We start from the raw sequence: 15508 nt of genomic DNA, 5'->3' as shown, positions 1-15508 counted from the left end.
CAACTTTTTGCAGAATATGTGAGGTGTTGTAGTGTTTCACAGAGCAGCACTTATGTTACTTCTTCATTTTTGTGCACGTATTTTAAAGATGTATTATTTTGTAGAGGTATGTTCGTGAGCGCTTGCCTTCCCTTGCTCAATGCCTCCCCCCTCTAAAGAAATCAGAATGCCCGTGACACGACAGCAACTATCACAATGGTGTCGCCCTCTTGAGTCACTAACCGAGACAGGAAAAGTGGTAACTGCCTCTGTGGTGCGCTGTTTCCTTCTAAATACCACCCATGAGCCACGCAGAAGTATTAATTACCGCCTCATGCGACCCTCGGAGCGAATCAAAACACTCCGCCCTGCTTTGCTGTTGCAACAAAAAGCTCGAAAACGCACTCTAGGCAATCCTCTGAGGTCAGTGCGTTAATCAGTATTGTAAGTAAATGCTGCGCTGTGGATCTTTTTTTCTTCATTCTTTTTTCGACAGCCTAAGTTTCGCGTCTTCAGCGTGTTAGCGGTTTTGCAACAGGTCTTGTTATGAGATTCGCTCCTTCCAATTTTCCTTCACGTAAATTTCACCTCAGTTTAAACTGTTTACCTGTTTTCGTACTCTCCGTTGTGCGTGTTCGAATGTTGGATACGGGGGGGAAAAAAAGTTATATCCCCCCCCCTCTTTTCTTGTGCGGTAACGCTCCGTGAATCCCAACGCACAAGTCCAACGGCCGCTCACACGAACTACACATGCAACTGCGCTTAAATTGGAAGCGCGGAGATAAGCCGGTTACGGATAACTCATTGCTCGCCGAGAGAATCCAAGGAAATGTAAACGTCGTAGTATACGTGTATTCTTGCGCTCACTTTCGAAAGCGATGCCGACGTACGCGCTTTCTCGCTTTCTTGCTCCTGATTGGACGAGGTTGCCGCCGGCGAGATCCAATGGGAGAGCGGGAAAGCGTGAACGTCGTCTGCTGTTATAAAGGCGGTTTCTTTGTCGTTTGCTCCGAGAGAGTGCGACTGCAGACCGCAGACGGAGGGTGTTGAGAGAGCTGGGAAAAGCGTGTTTTCAAATTATGGCGAACCTCACGATACGTAGTTTGGTCTTCACGGGACTGTGAAGGAACTGGAGTGGGTCGTTATTTAGTTCTTTTCCGGTCATTTTGTGCAAGCTTGTGCGTTGGTTCGGACGTGATCACTTGTGGGCTCATGGATAGGAAACAGCCGTGTGCTTTGTGACAGTTCTTGTGGTTGGAAAGAGAAAAAAGGAAGACTTTTGAGAGAAAACGAAATTGATCTGTGCTTGTGCCGATCTACGTTCCCACTGGAAAGCCCGAATTTGAACGGACTCCGACTAGACCTCTCTCGAGATCAGCCTTTCTGGTAAGCACCTTCCCTGTCTTTCGCGTTTCTCGGCACTAAGTTAAATATTCTTCTGTGTGTTGTTCAGTGCTCTAATAATGCTGCTGTTCTTTAGTAACCCGTGAATGTGTCCATAGAATGACATGAAACACTATTCATACGAAAAAGGGCATTGATGTTTGAACCGGCAACGTGTTTAGTGTCTTTTGGTTTGACGCAAAACAATTGTTATCAGTACTCGCCCACTCGCTTAATTCAACCTAACCTAAATAAGTCAGAAATCAAAGGGGCAAGCTAGGTACAGCAGCCAGCATTGAATATGTATTGGCGTGAACGGTATTTATAAAGTTAGATTTAAAATAATAATCATCATCAGCCTGGCTACGCCCACTGCAGGGCAAAGGCCTCTCCCATGTCTCTCCAATTAACCCTCTCCTTTGCCAGTTGCGGCCACCGTATCCCCACCAAACTTCTTAATCTCATCCGCGCCCACCTAACTTTCTGCCGCCCCCTGCTACGCTTGCTTTCTCTTGGAATCCACTCCGTTACCCCTAAGGACCAGCGGTTATCTTGCCTTCGCGTTAGATGCGCTGCCCAAGCCCATTACTTCCTCTTAATTTCGACAGGGCCGGTCATTAGCCCGCGCTTGTTCTCTCACCCGCTCCGCCCGCTTCCGATCTCTTAACGTTACACCTATTATTTTTCCTTTCCATAGCTCGCTGCGTTGTCCTTTTAAGCTGAACCCTTTTCGTTAGCCCCCACGTTTCTGCCACATAGGTGACATTCAAAACAGAAGATGACACACATAGCGCATAGACTTCGTGCTAACTTTCCACAGGATTTAACATACGTGTTTTCATGGCGAGCGGAAGCTCTTCGTTAAAAAAAAAAAAAAAAGTCATTCTCCTCATTCACGCTTCAGGGAGTTCTTAACACAGCGTTACCGTTGACTCCTCGACGAGAACATAGATGCGCAGATCTTTTTGAGGGGTGAAGGTTATCTAACGAACGGTCATCGTATCACGTCGTGACAGCCGTATCTCTGCCTCTATGTAGCGCACCGTCTCCGTAACACCACCGGCTTTGTGCAAGCGCTGATCGCCTTACAATAGGATCCGTTTGGACGTCTCATGGGCTCATAAGGGCACCGGATCTGTTTTCATGTACGGTTCTTCGCGCCTCAGCACTGGCGCTCAATTGACGGTGCAGATGTCGTCAAGAAGGATGTACGACATCCGCCGACAAAACTTTATGGGATGTGGCGTTAGAAAACAAAAAAAAGCTTGCAGCCTAGAAAATGTATACTCAATCTATTGTAAAAATTGCCCTAGTGCACAAAAAAATCTCAAGCAACGCCTCCCGGATTCAAAGAAAATTAATATCTTAGCCACCACCGCATTTCACGATCTTGTGACGGAATCAAGTACATTTTTTTTCGCTGTTTCGTCACGGTTGTCGGGAACGATTTTAAAAGCTCCATCTTCCCACCTACGTATTCACAAACCATAGGTACGGAGCACCATCCACCCAGTGTTTCGTACACGTTGCAACTCATGTTTAGAGGCCGTGTAGTTGTTGCTATTCTGCAGTTAAGAGCGTCACACGGTTGCCGGAATATTTACAGCGGACGATATCACTAACTCGAGTTTTTAAACGAGATTAACGATGTTGGTGATATATTGGAAATCAAGATGAAAAAATTTACTTCGTCAAGGTATTCTCTTAAAAAGCCACTTTCAAGACGGACAAATCATCGGGTTTGCTATGCAAAACATTGCCGGTTATTTTGTACGGGCATGAACAAAATTTCGTACGAAGTGTCCACTTGGACTGGAACTTAAGCGTCGAAACACATGAATTTATTATGAGAAGTCGAGTGATCGGTTGATCGCGTAATTTTTTTCTTCAATGATGCATACAGAAGAGCACCAAAAAAAAAAAAAAAGGTTTTATTACGGGTGATAAAATTCGTTCACACAGATATATCGAAGGACGTACGTGTTACCGAGCTCCCTGCTTTGAAAAACATTCACCGCTCCGTAAGCGAACGTAACAAAAATCACTCCAAGCGCTGGGGGATTTCAAGAGCGCTCAATTCATCCGAAACAGAGAAATCGCTGCCAGCCACTGCGCGCTTTCAGAAAAGAAATTACGGAGGGCATTAAAAACACGTCTACGTGCTTTGAATTCGAAAGCATTGTCTCATCGTCAGCTGTGTTACGAGGTTGATTAAATGTTTCTTCATTTCTAATGACACGCTTACTCATTAGCTTACACTAGTTTCACCTTTATTAGCAAAAAGTAACGTGGTTTGTGTGCCTACGGGATGCACTCACTCCTCGCAGTGTTAAGGTCCTTGGTTCCATTTTCCACAACTTCGGAAGGAATTTTAGACGTCACTATATTTGGCCCACTGCTGACGTCATGCGAAGCATGGTGACGTCAGCGAGGAATTTCGCGCCCCGGACGCCGGCGGACGGTGGCTTTTTTGCTAATTGAACGTGCAATGCTTTCACTTTAAAACAGCGAATTTTCAACGTACAGCATTGTGTATACATGGTACCTACAAAGTGAAGGCTATACTTCCGGTTGCGTCTGGTTTTAACATATAATTGGTTTTTGAAGAAAGGAAATGGCGCGGTATCTGTCTCTCACATCTCGGTGGACACCTCAACCGCGCCGCCATAAGGGAAGTGAGGAAGGTGGGAGTGAAAGAAGAAAGAAAGAAATAGGTGTCGTATAATGGAGGTCTCCGGAATAATTTCGACCACCTGGGGATCTTTAACGTGCACTGACATCCCGTTAAAGATCCCCAGGTGGTCGAAATTATTACGGAGCCCTCCACTACGGCACCTCTTTCTTCTTTTTTTCTTCCACTCCCTCCTTTATCCCTTCCCTTATGGCCCGGTTCAGGTGTCACGTGAAATCTGGAAGTGCCATCAAATAACGCACAGTAATTTGTAACTTAAGAAGAAGACCACTTTATTTCCAAATATATGCGTGAATGTACAGAATAGGCCGCAGGTCGAAAGCTAAGAAAATAGCTTGAAAATTGTTGTGGCCGTTGTAAAAGCAAAGTAAAAAAAAAACATGCATGAAGGAGAAGCAGGTCGCACTCGAGAAGACTGGTGGCCAATTCAGACAAGAAAAAAAAACAGAAAAGATCCCCATACACAGTACAGTAATCAGGAGAAGTTTTGAATGAACTGCTTACAAAACACATTAGGTTCAAACCAAATGCATTGTAAGTGTCACGCACCGGTGGGGCGATGATAAAGGGAACAACAAAATGATGCGCAAACACACTGGAATAGTTCGAGGTTATAAAACTTTGCTTACAAAGTACAATTTTAATCATGTCACGGGAGGTTACACATGCTAAGTTGGCTGGATTCGTACCTGTTAAGAGCACCCTATATAAGGAAATTAAGTGTTTGGTTTTGTTTGGTTTATGGGGTTTAACGTCCCAAAGCGACTCAGACTACGAGGGACGCCGTAGTGGAGGGCTCCGGAAATTTCGACCACCTGGGGTTCTTTAACGTGCACTGACATCGCACAGTACACGGGCCTCTAGAATTTCGCCTCCACATAAATTCCAACGCCGCGGCCGAGATCGAAATTAAGTGTTTGATTACTGTAATTTGTTCGAGTGCGTGGAAGGGACCAATACTCAGTGGATCGGGTTTGGACGTACTTTTTCCTTCGGCTTTAACATTGCAATATTGAGCAAAAAATTAGGAATTAATTGCGAATAAAGTTTTAGGTCGTAAAATAAACGATACGTGAGAAAAACATTTGCATCAATTACTTCATTCTTGGTAAACAAATCAGCCGTATTGGCAGCAAAACTAGCACCTGCGATAAGCCTGATAGCTTTCTTTTGAATAGTTTTCTGAAGATTCGTTTTAGATTTGGTGGTCCAAAATAGGTGGAAGTAGTTAATGTGCGGTTGAAAGAGGGCTTGAGAAATTATTAGTTTTAGATATGGTGGAAATTCAGTACGGTATAGTGAGCAAGAAAGCCAATGGAAGGTGCCATTTTCTTAGAGATTTGTTGCATGCTCGTTCCAGCTCATTAAGTGTCAAATACTACGCTAAGTGGCTTGAAATCGCCCATCATTTATATTTTGTGGTTCTCAAGTGAGATGGATATCTTGGTTTCAGTTAATTTAGAGGTTCTTGGGTCTGAGAAAAACTGGTTTTGATTAAGTGGTATTATAATAGACAATCCATTATAACAGGACGACGCATACAGTGTTTTAGGAACAGTGTTACCGCGATTTAGTACTCGTCTATTGAGGGGTCTGTTAGAAAAATACTAGTGTCACCTGCGTACAAAACTAATTTCTTTCATCACTCGAGCTTCAGCCCGTGATCAGATTGACTCACAAAGCCAATGCCCTCACTCACAAAGCGAAGGCATTCGAAATTACAGCCAACGTTTTAAATCGCAAGTTACTTTCACCACGGCGTCAATAACGTGGGTACCGCTTAATACCTCATTTAACAGATGTAAATGAGGCATATTCTGAATTTTTTTCCAAATTTTACCATTGTTATGACAAGGCCTTCCCTGTTGTAATGAAGAAAGTGAGAAACAATAAATTTCGTAAGCCTTGGATGACCAAAGACTTGTATAAGAGAATAGCAAAGAAAAATGATATGTTTCATAAGTTTGTTCAAACACGTGAGGCTAACGCTTACGCCGACTATAAAAAATATAGAAACAAACTTAATAAAGACATAAAGGCTTCCAAAATGAATTATAACATTGAACAGTTTTCAAAGATTCAAAATGACTCTAGGAAACTATGGCTAGCAGTCGCTAATATATGCCATAAGAAACAACCTAAGAACATAATCGAAATTATGACACCCAATGGTAAGCTTCTTGACACTGAACTACCTAATGTAATGAATGAATATTTTGTGGCAGCTGGTAACGTAACCACAGGCTCATCACCACTTGCGTCTAACTATAACAACCTGATTACTCCTTTGCCTAATTCTATAGTGTTCGAACAGGCTACTTCCCATGAGGTAGCGACGTTAATTATGAAGATAAGAGATAATGTAGCTGCAGGACACGATGACATAAGGGCACTTCCACTCAAGTATGTGTCAGTATTTATATGTGACATACTGAGTCATATCGTTAATCTTATGTTAACGGCTGGCGTATTTCCAGATGCGCTAAAAACTGCACGTGTCACTCCGGTATTCAAAGGGGGCGATAAAACTGAAATGTCTAATTATCGACCTATTTCTGTCCTGTCAGTATTTTCTAAAGTTTTTGAAGGCGTCATTAATAGCAGGCTGACGGGCTTCTTTCATAAATATAACATTATCGATAGTTCGCAATACGGATTTATGAAGAACAAATCCACAGAACAAGCTTTATTAACTGTGAAGGAGAAAATTATTGAAAATATCGAACATCGAAGATACACGCTTGGTCTCTTTCTGGATTTTCGTAAGGCATTCGACTGTGTGCAGCATAAACTCTTATTGCAAAAACTAGGAAGTTATGGCATTCGTGGTACTGCGTTAGATTTGCTAAATGATTACTTATGTAATAGATCTCAGTATGTGCAGGTAAATAATGTATCTTCCAATCACTGTGCTATTAGACAGGGAGTGCCACAGGGGTCAATATTAGGACCACTCCTGTTTATCACCTATATTAATGACTTCTCCAAAATACCAGGGTCACCTTATTTAATTATGTATGCGGATGACACTAATATTTTCTTTTCTGCAACTTCCATGTCGGAGTTAGAAACAAGCGTAAATTCTTATCTAAAGGAACTTCATTTGTGGTTGCAAAATAACAATCTAAGTTTAAACCTGACAAAAACCAACTACATTATTTTCAGACCTATTAATGCACTCATATCGCAACCTATCAATATACGATATGCAAACACTACAATAAGTCGGGTTACTAATCAAAAATTTCTTGGCGTTTGGTTTAATGAAACCCTATCCTGGAATGTACATGTTTCAAAGCTAACTACAGAACTAAGTAAAGCTGTTGGATGCCTGTATAAAATTGCACCTCTAATACCTGTCTGGCTTAAGCTAGCAATATATTATGCCTTTTTCTATTCCAGGCTATCGTACTGTATTTTAGTCTGGGGAACCACGACAGCTGCTAACATTGAAAAACTTCACACACTCCAAAAAAGAGCCTTGCGGGCATTAGAAGGATTTTATGGCTTACCGTTAAATTTGCCAACTGCCCCACTCTTTAGAAAATACAGTCTACTAAACACTAAGCAGATTTATAACTTTCGCCTGCTGCAGCATATACACAAAAATCGATTATATGATTCCACCGATGACACCCCGACAATGAGGTACCCCTTCCGCAAAATAATGAAAGTAGTACCAAGAATCCGTACAAACTACGGCAAACAAAGTTTCAATTATCAGGTACCAACTATTCTCAATGTGTTTAGCGTTAAAACTGAATTTACCATTTCTCTAAATAGTTTTAAGAAAAAAATCAAGAAGCTTTTGTTAGAAACTGACCCTCTACTAACATGAAAATTTCTTAAGGTCGTCTCGTTTATGGCCTACATTTTGTTCTTTTTACTTTTGTACTGCATATCGTGTTACTTTATTAAGTTACTACGCTTTTAGTCTTTGGTAAATATTTTTTGTTTACATGGTGTATGTTTTCTGTGCAGTGCCTGTGCACCTCTTTTGTATAATTATTGTGTATCTTCTGTTCTATTGACGTTGTCAGTAATGCATGCAGTGTTTCTTTGCTTGCATTTTGTTATGTCATTGCATTTATGTATATATATATATATATATATATATATATATATATATATATATATATATATATATATATATATATATATATATTACATCCCCTGTGCGTTATATTCCGTAGCCACACTTTCAATACAGTGCATCTCCATCTCGTTTTGTGCCACCAATGTCACCAATTTTTTTGTATTTTGTTGCCATGATGTTATCATGCTTGTATGTGCTGCGCACCGCTGCCCCTGCTTCAGGTGCCGGGACCTCGTCAGGCCAATTGGCCTTTTGCCCCGGCTCCCTCTTTCTGTAGAAAGAAAGAAAATAAATTTCAATTTCAATTTCAATACAGTGACTACGATAAGACGCCTTGTCGGCAGCCATGTTTCGGCCTGCCGCTTCTAATTGTCCCTTTCGAGCTTATCCTCAAATTCGTCCGCCTGATGAAAACAACCGTTAAAAAATTCCAGGGACGATTACCATTCTCCCTAATGCTAAATTTCAGCGCAGACGCCTCGGCGGGAGATCGAAGGCGCCACCTAGCCTCTACTTCGGCATCGCGATCTCACTGCGAGAGAAACGGTGAATGAGGGAGTGAAAGAAAGAGGTGATTGGATTCGAAAACATTTATTCCGTCAAAAATGCAGATGCAGACGGTCCGCGCTAGATGGCCACCAAACCATGCCAGGCGGCGACCTGAGCGGCCCACTCGGTGGCCAAGGCTTGAATGCCCGGGTCCGAGCTGACCAGCACGGCCTCCCATCACTCAATAGAAGGAATTCGTACTAGATCCTCCGGTGGAGTTTCTTCTTTACATTGCCATAGTATGTGGTCATACGTGGCTGTTTCGCCACAGAACCTGCACTCGGGGATATAGTCATCCGCGTACATTTTTGATAATAGATAGGGGGTAAGAAAGGACCTCGTTTGGAGTCTCCTCCAGGTGGTCTCTTGCGCCTTATCCAACGTTTTGTCAGGTGGTGGAAATTTGTGTCTTTCCAATTTGTAATGAGTTGTAATATCATGAAAAGATGCCAGCGCCTCCTTGGAGTAATCCATGGATACGGACGACCCACCGACTCGGTTGACGAAACCTCGAGCCATGTTGTGGGCGGCCTCGTTTCCCGGATTCCCCGAGTGAGCCGGCACCCATATCACCTCAATTTCTTTCTAAGGTTCCCTGCTCAGTTTCAGTATTCGCTGTGCCGCATTCGAGATTCTGCCCCCCGCAAAACTACGGACGGCCAATTTGGAATCCGAGAAGATCGTTTCCGCGTCAGTGCTAGCTATGGCTAGCGCCACAGCCGCCTCTTCCGCTGTTTCCGAAGATTTTGTTACTACCGACCCCGAGGCCAAAGAGACTGATCAAGATAATGATGAACTTCAATGACTCATACGGCTGCGATGACTATACGGCCGCGTAGTTTTCCACCTCCTTCAGTTCCTTTGCAGGCCGCAATTTAGAGCATTTAGCTCTCGAAACACAGTTTGGGGGTTCGTTTCACGCACGGACTGCGTGCGTCTAATCATAGATGGCGCCCACGTCTCCTCCGCCATCACGTCGCTCGCTGAGGACAGAGGTGTCGGCGTCGGACTCCCAAATTGCGGGTTGCACGCACTGAGCGAGGTCTTCTCCGGAGCTATGGGGCAGGCGACGACCGTTCTTGGATGACCTCGTCTCTTGACGCCTCTGAAACCTTCCAGGAAGGCCTTGATAGCCAGGCTGTCAGTAAGGATGCTGCCCCTGTGTTCAAGGAAGGGCTGTTGACAGAGAGTTTTAACTTGTATCTGAGCTCACTCAGAAACAATGCTCTTGAGAGTGCGTCACATTCGCGCGAATATTGCCCACTATGTATTACTTGCCCAGGCCTTTAATTACTCTGAGCGCGCTACTCAAAAGGACGGCAGGTTGTGCAAGGGATGTCTAAACAATAAGGTAATTTACCTCCGGTAAACAAAAGCGCTTAGACGCCATTGTCTCCTTATATACGCTGACTATAGCGTTCCATGGACGCCGCATGTCACGCTGCTGTACGTAACGTGTACTGCTTGAACTCCAAGTCTGCTGGACTTAACAATGTTTCGCCAAAACAAAACGAACACCCAGACCTGTCGCCTCCTACCGGGGAGAAGTGGCGATTGTGGAATGTCGCTAATAAGAGGCTCGAAGGAGACGAAATGTTTATTCAAATTTTGTGTGCATTGAAGGGGTTTTGAGTAAACCGGAAGTTCGAATTAAGCGAGTCTGAGATTTCGCGCTGGCGATATGCCGTTTCCCGCTTCACTGAAGCACACGCACCAACACCTACGTGTGTCGTGAGGCCACGTGGGTTGTATAGCTGAACGGGTCGCATTCTTGCGCGCCATACTCTCTCCGATACATTTGGATACCGTTCTCATCGGCCGTTAGGCAAGCGCGGGAGTTTTCGCCTATGGAAGAGCACGAATTTGATGCCAACGCCGACGATGTTTCCTCCCAGATAGACACATACATAGTTATAATTGAGAATAAGAAATAAATCTCATCGGAATTCCTCGTTGCGCTCTATCTTATCACTTTTCGGGCGTCATCTGACGTATTCCGAAAGCAAATTTCTATCAAGCATACTTTTTACTCGCTGCTTCCAGCGTTCTAAGCGCAATCTGCCCTTTCTGATGACAGAATATAACTCCGAGCTCCCAAACCTGTCCTAAATGACATCGCACCCTGCAGAACCATGACCGCCGTGCAAAAGTAACAGCGTCGAATGATTCGTCGCTGGCCCTGCAGAGGAGGCGCGGATGGCAGCTTTCAATTAAAGCCCCTTCATACTATCAAGGGGCTTTACTTTCAATACGCCACAAAAACCTAAACTATGCGCTAACAGTGCAAAGATGAGACGGTACTCGAGAAATGGCAGGCATTAACAGCACTTACAGGCAAGAGCCCTTCTCACCGCCTCGTCTTTGGGCTGTCTGTCCGTAGTTCAAGCATGCTCACCGTCCTTCTTAAAAGGCTTCCATGAAAAGGCTTTCGTAATGAGCCGTGCAGCGGTGGGCTACTGGCTCCACCGGAAACTCAAAGCTTTGAAGGGTGACCAGGCCGAGGAGGTCTTCTCACCTTCCCTAATATTTCGAACGCGGAGGACATTGCAGCCGCGTCCATGGGAAATCCTTGGTCTGGAGGCTCTTAAACAAATTGAAATATTGCACTTGTCTGCTTAGGAGCGGAAATGCGACAGCCTTTCCCTGTCCTCCTTTTCTCCCTCCATTTTTTCATTGTTTTTGTTTTATTCTTTTGATTTTTCTTTTTTTTTTCTTTTTAATTTTTGTTTTTACTTTTTGTTCTGAAATCGCTGCGGCGACCCGCATTGGAGCAACGTGAAAGCAAAACGTCCACACACTATATCGACGCCACGGCTATTCTGACGTCCAAGTGCTATAGCGACGTCCATAGCTATTGCGACGTATAAGTGAGTCTTTGGTGGTTCATTAATCAACTATAATTGCTCCACATCAACCAAATTTGGAATTTAGCGAGATCTTTTCACTCACTACCTGATGCAATCATACTTTTTTTCATATATCTTTACAGAATGACAAGAACGTGCGGACAAAATTTGCGGACACTTTTTGATGACGCGTACATAACCCTATATAACGATCTCACATTAAAAGTAAAACTCTAGTTTGGGTGAGCTGGTTCATGTTAAAAGAAAAAACTGGTAACTGCGCGAGAAACGAGGACACGGACGGCACACAAAAGACAGGACTGACGCCAACTAGCAACTGGGGTTTATTGGAAGAAGCCTGCCTTTTTGTACTACAACCAAGCCGTATCAATAAATGCATCAACGTTGACCATATCATATCAAGCTCTGTTTAGGGTAGATTCCATAGTAATCAGCGATACTGTGTTTTCAGTGTTCGCATGAATTGCCGATTCATATGTTGCCGAAGATACTGCCATGAAGATATGTTCAATGATGCATTTGTTGATGCGGCTTGGTTGTAGTACAAAAAGGCAGGCTTCTTCCAATAAACCCCAGTTGCTAGTTGGCGTCAGTCCTGTCTTTTGTGTGCCTTCCGTGTCCTCGTTTCTTGCACCATTACCAGTTTTTTTCTTTCGCATTAAAAAGAACCGTATACCAGCCAGCCTGACCGCACACTCTCGTTAGGTCTATTTCGAGCGTGAAGGCACTAGCACACATTTCAAACAACGCCCTCCATCCCACACACCCAGTGACGTGTCCCCGGTACCTCGCTCGGCGCCCTCAAATGACTGCGTAGTCATGACTTCTACGCTCAGTCCTGAGGACTCGCGTGACTCAAGGAAGACCTCGGCAGTGACGTTGGTTTCCCAAGAAATTGTTCGCGATGCTCCCTTGTGTTGCGCCTGCTCGGGATTTGTAGTGGAGCTTGATGGTACGACGGCACAAGGGCATCTGTTTAGTTGCGTGGTGGTGCTTTAATTTATAAACTTAGATAATGTCGCTGCGCAGACTTAAACAAAGGCGCTGAAAACAAAACCATGCGAGGGAACGAACAAAAGCGGTTGTTTACGGGCTTGAACAAAGCCGCTCGCAACGTCTGCACCACAGATCATCGTCGCGTATACGTTGCTGTGGCCGGCTCGGGAAAGTTTCCAACGTCAGAATTCCCGGTGCTACTCGTATTTGTGTGCCCTACACTATTCTCCGTGCCGCTAATACTTTCCGCCCTGCTCTAAGTGAGGTAGAGCGCCAGAAACGAAAACAAAACAAAAACCCCTCGTCGAGCTCGTCACAATGGATTTCGTTACGTCACACCATGGTGTGTTCCAAGGAGAGTGGATAATGAAAACTACGAAGCCTCCCTTTGTAGCCGGTGGCACTGTAACTGGCGGCTAGGATGTCCACTTTGATCAAGTACGTACAGTCTTTGTCAAAAGTAACCAGGCTGCATGGTTTGCTTCTAGCTCGTACAGTGGAGCCCTTACAGCTTCCCTGAAGCTGAAATGATGGTTAAGGGTAAGGACTGGGGGTCTTCTTACTTTCCAAAACTTTTTTATCTTTAGGAAAGCTACAAGGGCTCCACTATACAAGCTAGAAGCAAACCCCTCGCTGCGGTGGCTCAGTGGTTACGGCGCTCGGCTGCTGACCCGAAAGACGCGGGTTCGAACCCGGCCGCGGCGGCTGAATTTCTTGAAGGCGAAATTCTAGAGGCCCGTGTGCTGTGCGATATCAGTGCACGTTATAAAGAACCCCAGGTGGTCGAAATTTCCGGAGCCCTCCACTATGGCGTCTCTCATAGCCTCAGTCGCTTTGGGACGTTAAACCCCAATAAACAAACAAACCGAAGCAAACCATGCAGCCTGGTTACTTTTGACAAAGACGATACGTTCCTCTTGAGATCGGGTAAGACGAATACCTCCAGCTCTTACCCAGCGCTGCACACAATTAGGAGCGCGAACGTTCGGTTAAAGTGGCATTTAATGGAGTCTGTACTTGTGCGAATGTCTCCGCGAAAGTACATTCGTGAGTTTCTGTTTGCAAGGGCTCACGCTAATGAATCTGTTGTGTGCAAGACCACTCACCGCCATTAGTGCACAATTGTGGTTGTTGATTTCTTTTTTAATGGATCAGGAAATGTATTCTTGGCCTTCACCTCACACTGAGCCTCGCCCCGAGTTCGTTGTTGCTATAGGGTGCCCCGATGAGAGAGTCGCTTTTAAATTTAAAATAAATTATAAACGAGTCCTCGATATTCGGCAGCAGTATTGGTCGGTTTCGTGCCTTAAAAGGGCGAAAATTCTGTTTTCCGCAAATATACACGTGGTGTTAACTGCTAAATTGAACCGGTGCGCTAGATGGATGGATGGATGGAAAAAACTTTATTGTCAATAAATTGGTGTCCTTGACCCTTACGGGTCACTGGGCGCCGTGGTCGATCCTTGGTCCAGGATGCCGCACTTGACTGCTGCCATCGTGGCTCGGCGCACAAGGAATCGTTGCGCTTCCTCGTCCTCGCTGGCCAGCAAGTGCTCCCACTGCATCACACTCGGGTTTATTCTTGGCTCTAAGTCTGCCTTAGGGCAGGTCCATGTGATATGTTCTAGTGTAGGTTTACCCTGACACCACGGACATTCGTTTGCATATTGTGTAGGGAAAATCTTGTGTAGTTTGTGAAGGTGTGGGTAGGTACCAGTTTGTAGTCTGCGCCAGTCTACCGCCTCCTCTTTGGTGAGCCTTTTGTGTGGGGCTGGGTAGCGTTTCCGCTGACCCCTGTAATGATCGAGTATATCTGAGTACGTGGGGGTAACTGGGTCAAAGGTGCCTGTGGTGCAAAGTGCTGAGTCTGCTCGGTTGACGCACCCTCGAGCTAACTCGTCTGCTGCCACGTTGCCCCTCATCCCTTCATGTCCGGGAACCCACACTATACTATGTTTAGTGTTTTTGTGTCTTCTCGTCGTGTGTAGAATATGATTGGCGATGCTGTCGATCCTGCCTCTTGTGTAGTTTCTACATGCTTGTTTGGAGTCCGTCACTATAGTGAGGTTGTGTCCTGTTGCGTTGCATGGCGCGCGCTGATGTCACCATCCCGTTTTCTGTCGTCTTTCACTGGCTCTACCGCTTTGACAGGTGCACAATATTTTCTTTTGTTTAAAACTAGGAACTTAAGTCGTTACTGTCACTTTGTGAAGAAGTGTCGCGCTATTAATCCAGAAATGCATTCTTAGCCTCCGCCTCGTACTTTCCGAGGTAGCAAAAAGCGGCCGATGTTGATGTTCGCCAGTCGTTGTCATCGGGTAGGACGCGCGGTCGTAAGGCACTTCCAGTGCTTGGAAACGAATCTCGGATGCCCTGTGGGCGTCTGTGTGCCGTCGGAAGTAGTCCGCAAAGGCGCGACAGCAGTGTATTTTTTTATAAGTGTAGTCACCCGAACCCTGCTTGTGACGGAAGCGGTTTAGGAAGGGATGATGAAATAAACCGTGCAGAGCTTTTTTTCTCTCTCAGTTTCGCCACGCAGAATAGCATAAGCGTACTCAATAATTGTTTTTAGTGCGAAAGCGCTATCTTCACGTGGTCTGTCCGGCTCACCGAGTTTGTGTGAAGCTTGACCTTGATGGTGACCTTGGCCAAACCGTAAATAAATAAAATAAATATTGCCGCGACTGGGTTTCAAACACGCGGCGGAGCAAACAGATCAGCTTCGCTGGCCAGTACACGAGGGTACTATGCTATCGCCGTAACCAATCACGCCTCGTGTTGCACTGTAACTCACTCTCGTGCTGTGCGTTGCACAGTGTCGTCTTCATCAACTAATACTACTGTCCAACTAATATACACACCATCGTGTCGTGCATTGCACATTGCCGTCTTCATCAACTAATACTACTGTCCAACTAATATACACACCATCGTGTCGTGCATTGC

General features: G+C 44.9%; 1 protein-coding gene across 1 annotated transcript in view; it reads left to right on the top strand.

Annotated features, from left to right (window-relative positions):
- Positions 1-1005: 1005 nt before the first annotated feature.
- LOC149346716 (diacylglycerol lipase-beta-like) overlaps positions 1006-15508 on the top strand; it is a 67286-nt gene continuing 52783 nt past the window's right edge. The window contains exon 1 of the mRNA XM_089586631.1: positions 1006-1365. The gene's annotated coding sequence lies outside the window, so the exon portion shown is untranslated. The remainder of the gene's footprint in view (positions 1366-15508) is intronic.

Source organism: Amblyomma mixtum, chromosome 4 (assembly GCF_055824585.1).
Source record: "Amblyomma mixtum isolate Tamu chromosome 4, ASM5582458v1, whole genome shotgun sequence".
In the NCBI taxonomy this organism is placed as follows: domain Eukaryota; kingdom Metazoa; phylum Arthropoda; class Arachnida; order Ixodida; family Ixodidae; genus Amblyomma; species Amblyomma mixtum.
This window is presented reverse-complemented; position numbering and strand designations above follow the sequence as displayed.